General features: G+C 43.4%; 1 pseudogene; it reads left to right on the forward strand.

Annotated features, from left to right (window-relative positions):
* The first annotated feature begins 1,854 nt into the window (after window positions 1-1,854).
* LOC123039739 (uncharacterized) lies at window positions 1,855-4,160 on the forward strand (annotated as a pseudogene).
* The last annotated feature ends 3,302 nt before the right edge of the window (window positions 4,161-7,462 follow it).

Below are 7,462 nucleotides of genomic sequence, written 5' to 3' on the forward strand. Positions count from 1 at the left end.
CTCTCTCTCTCTCTCTCCTTTGCAAAGTTGTGGTGCATGCATAGGGCCCGCAAGTCTTCGTATGTATTCCATTCACGCCTCTTATACCTGAAATAATCAAACCAATCCCTAGAAATACACTAAATATGGATGTTTTACAGTTACCTAGCCTATCCCCATCTTTGGTTTGCACAAGGATCTCATTACTCTCAAGGTAACCCCTGATATGTTCTAGCTAAGGCCTGAAGTGTAATACGAAAAAGTATTAGGTCATCATCGTTCATGGAACCTTGATCAACATCGCCTTGTCCAAGTTCGTGTCCATATCATTGATGCAGTTGAAGTTAAGGGGAATCAGAGACTCGAAAAAGGAAACATGTCCAATTGTCCCTCAGTCTACTCCTTCGTTGGACCAATCAGTGTGCTATTTCCTTTAGTATCCATATCAATCTGTATTATCTAAAAAAATAATGTTACATATATAATAGATAGATACACTGAGCCATTGGGGTCGCAGGGTGCCTTGAATAGCACTAAAATTTGGGTATGATTCTTCTGAATTTGTGTTTCAACGTGTATACCTGGTTATGGTTGCCGGGTATATACCCCAAAGCACTGAACATGGCCGCATAAACTCACAAAATTTGTATCATCCTATACCTACGACAATTAGAAGGCAACTTAATTTTGAATCATACCTCAAACTTATCTGAAATAATTCATAATCACGATGCACCATATATCTACTACTTTGGCTCTGTTTAAGATTACCCATTTATATGTTATATTGTATTAATCTTGCAAATCTTAATCTTGGAATTCACATCATATGTTGTCCATGTGTCTACTTCAAACTGCACAAGGAGGTTGTCGAAAAGTATACGTGGATCCCCGCAAAAAAAAAAACAAAAAAAACTATACATGGATACAAATAAGTTGTACATGGACTGTACAAAGAGGCCAATTTGTTAGCGACCTACAGATCAACTTTTGGGTAAGTCCTAGATTTTCCAGTAAGATCAGCGATGAGGCGCTGAAATATGGAAGTTTACAAATGTGAAACGTAATCACCTTGTATCTGAGGTTAAGTGTTGCAAAGTCTGAACCACCTTGTATCTCAATCGATTACAACCCTCCCTAAAAATGGATGCCACCCACATCTGCCATTGAAAGATCATATCAAGTGTCCCATAGCTAACAAAGGAAAAACAGGATTTGAAATAGTCAGACGTATGAAATCTGCCCGGTTTAAATTATACGCCCGAACACTCCCACATGCTTTCTGCCATATTCGCATAACCTAACAGACCACTAACCGCTGGCACGTACAACTTGCAAGTTCAAGAACGGTTAATCACACAGTCTTTGTCAGGCAGAGGAAAGATATACCAAAAAAGGCTTTCGCCCCGCTTTATATTATAAAGCAAATGCCCAAGCCAACATTCCACATAGGTTCACACACACGCAAACACACACCAAGTTGACCAACTCTGTGCGACACGGAGATGGGCTTTGTTTTCCATTTTCCACCGTGTTAGCCCATCCTCCACCGTGTCGCACAGAGGGCAAAGCCCATCTCCGGTCGGTGATATATCCAGCTGACCAACTCTGTTTTCCATTTTCACGTTGCTTCAAAGCTTTTTCTTCATGTTCAGTACAATTCATTCCTTTGACTTTTGTTCTTCGGTCCAATTCAGTTCTCTGTAGTCCTTTATTTAGTCCAAGCAGTGTTTTTTTTCTCAAAAAGTTTCAGAGATTGCTTAGTAGCTTTTATGGAAATTCGTTCGTCAATGTGTAACTACCATAAAGGCCTGATCTAAAGTTAGTTAAACACAAAGTATCAAGTACAAATGGGATATTTATGAGTTTCATACTATGAATTTTTTTGAACTACAGACTATTGATCCTAAGGAGTTAGCAAGTCTAAAGGGAAAGGTGGACCTTGCAAAGCTTGTGGTGAGATGTGGTGGGCTTCTGAAAGTAGTGTCTGCTATAGGCAAAGTCTCGGGTTCATTTTTGGAGCATATGAATGATGACTTTATGTTGAAATTGGAGACCGACCCTCAATTCCATTGTTTGAACGGTCTATTATCTTGGATGCATTACTATTTTGATTGATGCTTGTTCAGATTTGGTAAAGCCATGTGTCTTCTACCTTTCTGTCTTCCCTGCAAGCAGCAAAATAAGGCAGGGGCGTTTAGTGAGGAGATGGATCGCTGAGGGCTACTCCAGCAACAGACCTGGTTGTACCGCAAGGGAGAATGCGCAAAAGCGCTTATCTGAGCTTGCTGAATTGAGCATAATCCAGCAAGCATCGAGCAAGGGCAATTGGCAAGTCAATAGTTTCTTCCGTGAATACATCATCTCGCGGCCAATGGAGGATAATCTTGTTTTTGCATTGGATGGGCGTTGCAGTGCAAACACGCAACGCGCAGGACAACACCTGACCATGATGACAGACTGGCACAGGGACCAAACGGTGTTCGAGAGCATCGACCTCGCACGATTGCGGTCTTTGACAGTGTTTGGGACATGGTGTTCATTCTTTATCTCCGATAAGATGAGGTGGCTTCGAGTGCTGGACCTAGAAGACATGATAGCTCTAACAAATTATGATATTGAGCAGATCTGTGTGAAGCTGTTGAGTCTCAAGTTCATCTCCCTACGAGGATGCAGGAAGATTATTCGTCTGCCGCATACATTGGGAGGGCTGAGGCAGCTACAGACTCTTGATGTAAGGTTCACCTCCATAGTCAAGTTGCCATCTGCTATCATCAAGCTACATAAGTTGCAATACATCCGTGCTGGTTCCATTCCATTGCCAGATGAAGATTGGACATCGGCGTCATCAGAAGACGTTGATTTGGTCACAAGCCAAGTACCAGCAGCAACATCACCAGAGCTAGAAGGCCATAATAGCATATATGCAGGCCGGCAAACACTACCAACATCTCCTGAAATCGGAATTGCCGAAAGCCCAGCACATGCAGCAACATCACCAGAGCTAGAAGGCCGTGGTAGCAGCATATCTGCAGGCCGGCAAACAGTACCAACATCTCCTGAAATTGGAATTGCTGAAAGCCCAGCACATGCAGCAACATCACCAGAACTAGTAGACCATGGTAGCAGCATATCTGCAGGACGGCAAACAGTACCAACATCTCTTGAAATTTGCATTGCCGAAAGCCCAGCACAGTCAGCAACATCACCAGAACTAGTAGACCATGCTAGCATCATACCTTCAGGCAAGCCAACAGTACCAACATTTCCTGGGAATGGCATTGCCGAAAGCCCAGCACATGCAACAATATCATCGGAAGCCCAGTGCAGACCAATACTACCAAAGGTGGGATGGGCATCCAAACTGTCACGTACTTCAGTTGTACCTCGGTTGCCCAAGTTTCCACCTGTTGTTACCTGGAGCTTGTGTGGTTGGGAGAGAGATATAGAGGCGCAACATCATAATGGTGGTGTCGAGGTTCCTTTGGGGATTGAAAAACTTGTGTCCTTGCATACTGTTGGTGTGGTGAATGTCAACGCATCAGGTGGGGAGGCCTTTCTGAAGCAGCTCGCAAAACTAACCCAATTGCTCAAGCTCAAAGTGTGCGGCATCAATAAGAAAAACTGGCAGCTGCTGTGTTCTGCCCTCTCGGATCATGGCCATCTGGAATCCTTGTCTGTGCGATTCGATGAGGATTGCCTCGACGATAGCTTCAATCCACCCAAGACCCTAAAGAGCCTTAAGCTGTACGGGCCTATAAGGAAACTGGCAGACACTATCAAGGTTCTTGTAAATCTCAAAAAGGTGGATCTTGAGATGACTATTACAAGGACAGACGACATTCGAGTTTTCTTGAAAGAATTGCCATGTATGGGTATCGTAAATCGTCTCTGCATCAAGGTGCAAGGTGACCACAAGCTAAATTTTAGCACGGAGGAACTCAACTACAGCTACTGGTCTTATTCTTTAAGACCTCGGCTCATCAAGATGGATTGCAGCTCCAAGTTAGATGTAACTTTCGGATATTGCGGCATATTACAACATGTTGAGGTGCTGATAATCCAATGCTCTAATAAAGGGTTCCTACAGCGAGGAACTGCGGCAGCACCTGAAAGAACTTGTTGATGAATGCAATCGTAACGATTTTAGCAAGCCAGTCTTGAAGCTGGAGCCACTGTAATAGTACATGCATGCTTTCTTGCTTGCCTTCCTTCTATCCTTTTTTTATATTTTCTTGTAAGCACTTTAACATGTACGTATATTTGTTTCCGCATTGCCATGAGAAAAACTAGATTTCTAGCTTGAACCAGCTACTCCGACGCCGACTGGGCTGGGTGTCCCGACACTCGACGCTCCACTTCCGGCTACTGCGTCTATCTCGGGCCCTCTCTGATTTCGTAGTCGTCTAAACGACAACCCAGGGTATCACGATCGAGCGCCGAGGCTGAGTACAGGGCTGTGGCCAACGCCGTCACGTAGTGCTCTTGGCTACAACAGCTACTTCAGGAGTTGCTATGTGAGGTTACCAAGGCGACGGTTGTCTACTGTGACAACGACTCCGCGGTGTACCTCGCTGCCAACCCTGTCCATCACCGACGGACGAAATGTATTGAGCTCGACATTCACTTCGTCAGGGAGCACGCCGCACTTGGTCGTGTTCGAGTTCTACATGTGCCCACCGATCAGCAGTTCGCCGATGTTTTGACGAAGGGACTACCCACCTCGACATTCGTGGGTTTTCGGTCATGTCTCTGCGTTACGGCGACACTTTGACTGCGGGGGGTGTTGAACATGTGTACATGTACGTAGGTCCGGGTCTTGTATGCAGTACCGGTTCTGTTTGTCTCCCTCTGTATGTACGTATATCTTAGGAGACACGATACGGGTCGCACCCCTTGTACATATATATATGTGCCTAGTGCACGATCAATGAGATTGCGATGCACCAAATCATTCTCTACAAGCTGGATGCAAAGCTGAAACAACGTAGCAAAGACCATATTGCAGTTGTACACGGCGAGGTGCATACTGCCACCGAGCTGTACACGGAGGACGCAGTGCAGTTACGCCAGCTTAGAGGGAGGTTGGGGCGGCTGGTTCTGCACAGCAACTGCACGCAATGTCGAACTGTCGGTTTCGAGGGTCACGGCGCCCGCACGAGCTTTGCTAGACGTACGGAGTTTTAGAGGAGGTTTACAGGTTGCTTAATAGTGATTGGCCGAGGATTGATTAAGATGCACGGGCCCACCAGTGAAAATCAGGGGGGGCCAATTAGAAGAGCGAATGGTCCTCAACCTGTAAAAACCTGTAGAATGAGCCTGTACGTGTAGCATTTTTGCGCCCGCACTCTCGCTGGCGCGGCTGGCAATGAGCTCGCATTTGCACCTTGTATGGTGGCGCCGACCGAGCAGTACCACATTTGCATTTTCCGCTTGAATTATGGCCTAAAGGAAATAAAGGTAATACTTTCGCTCGGCAAAGTACGTGTATGGTGGCCATAACTAACCCGGCCCAACGCTGGCCTATCTGGCTATCAGAGAGTCAATGGCAATTGCTGAGGATCTTACAGCCACAAAGATGCTATTTGTATTTGATTGTCTTGGGGTGGTAAATGGCATCAAGCAGGCACACTGCAATGGAAAGTATGGGACGATCACCAACGAAATTATCACTAGAAGGAACAGTTTTCAGGACAGCGTGTTCCTCACGAACGACGCGAGGCAAATGGAGAGGCGCACAAGACGGCGAGGGCGGCTCTGTCTCTTGCACCGGGTCGCCATGTATGGCTGTGTAATCCTCAATTAGACTTTTGTAATCCCATAAATGTTGAATAAAGCCTCGGTTCTTTTTTAAAGAGAGTAAACTCTGCATTTTCGGCTGAGTCTATTATCTTGCTTCTCGGTGTACAAAAGAACCCATTGCCTCGTGGTAGCTCGAAACGGGTCAGGCGACTCATCGTAGCTCCAATATGTGCTGGTTTTTAATTAATATTTTTAATTTTTAATTTAAAATACACATATTCCTAAAGACTAAGGGTACTTCATTTTTTTATAAAGTTCATCTACAATTCGAAAACTGTTAACAAGGTGTAAAATTTGTGTTATTGTAACTTGAAAAATATCTAAAGCATTAAAAAAAGTGTGACATTTAAAAAAACATTAGTTATTTCAATAAAAATAAACGTGACATATTTGAAAAATGTTATACACTGTTAAAAAAGGTTCACGACTTCAAAAAACCTATTTTTAACCATTCATAAAACGTAAGTCACATTTAAATAAATTAATCATGTATTTTGAAAATATTAAACATGTATAAGGAAATGTTGTAAACGGATACCAATAATGTACAATTTGAATGAAAAAATAGACATCAAAACATATATTTGAAAAAACATTGTGTATAAAATTGTTTTATATGTATATGAAAAAATAGGCATCAAAACTTATATTTTAAAATAACTTAATCATATATGTTGAAAATGTTAAGTTTGCATAAAAAAATTCTACATGTATACACAAAATATACAATGTGTATGCAAAAACTGAGATATATGTTGAAAAGGTTAAAAAGAAAAAGGCAAAAAAATAAACAAATAAAACTGAATAAAAATGAAAAAGGAAAAGGAAACACAGAAGAAAACCCAAAGAAAACCAAACTCAAAATAGTGAAAAGACTGATAAAAAACTCCAGGAAAAAACTCGCCGCAACTACCGTATTGGGTCGGTGCATTGTAGACAAGCCTTATTACGACTCACAACGGGCGAGAAATAGCATTTGTGTACAATTTGCCCTAGAATTGTATGTCCTTTGTAAGATAGAAGAGGGTGGGAAATGCCGCTTCTGGCTACGCAACCACCTCTTTCAGCATTGCTTCCAATGCGCCGCCACAATGGCGTATCAAAAAACTCACCGTGACCAATGGAGCGGGTCTCCCTAAGCACAAAACCCTAAGCACCCACTCGCCCTCTAGACATACATCTGGTTGGAGATCTTGAATACGAAAAGATGGAGACGGCCGGGCTTTTGCTAGGGCAGCTGGTGCCTAAGAACATAAGAGAGGCACGTTGACGGTAATCGAGGCAAGCACATTCACGCACATTCTTTGTGTGTAGAGTCTTACACTAGGGCAATGAAACAAGTGACAAAATCATGGATTTATATAGATTTTGAATCGTGTGCAATGTCCCGGTTGGTATTATTGTGCCATGGCCTATCAAAAGTCAACGAGCAATGGAGCAGGCACTCGCTCACCCTTCGGTACATACCTCGTGGTCGCCGGCACCAACGGTCAATGCTCTCGTCTAATAAACCGGCCCGGTCATCTGGCTAGAGATTCTGGGGTACACGTTTCTCTTTTTGCTAGGACAGTCATGATTACGGCAATTGGTGGTTCACGCACATTGTTTGTCTCAGATTACGGAAATGAAACAAAGTGACAAAATGACGAATTATAGCAAACACCCTACACGACACGACATT

The sequence above is a fragment of the Triticum aestivum genome, chromosome 2B, assembly GCF_018294505.1.
Source record: "Triticum aestivum cultivar Chinese Spring chromosome 2B, IWGSC CS RefSeq v2.1, whole genome shotgun sequence".
Classification (NCBI taxonomy): Eukaryota; Viridiplantae; Streptophyta; class Magnoliopsida; order Poales; family Poaceae; genus Triticum; species Triticum aestivum.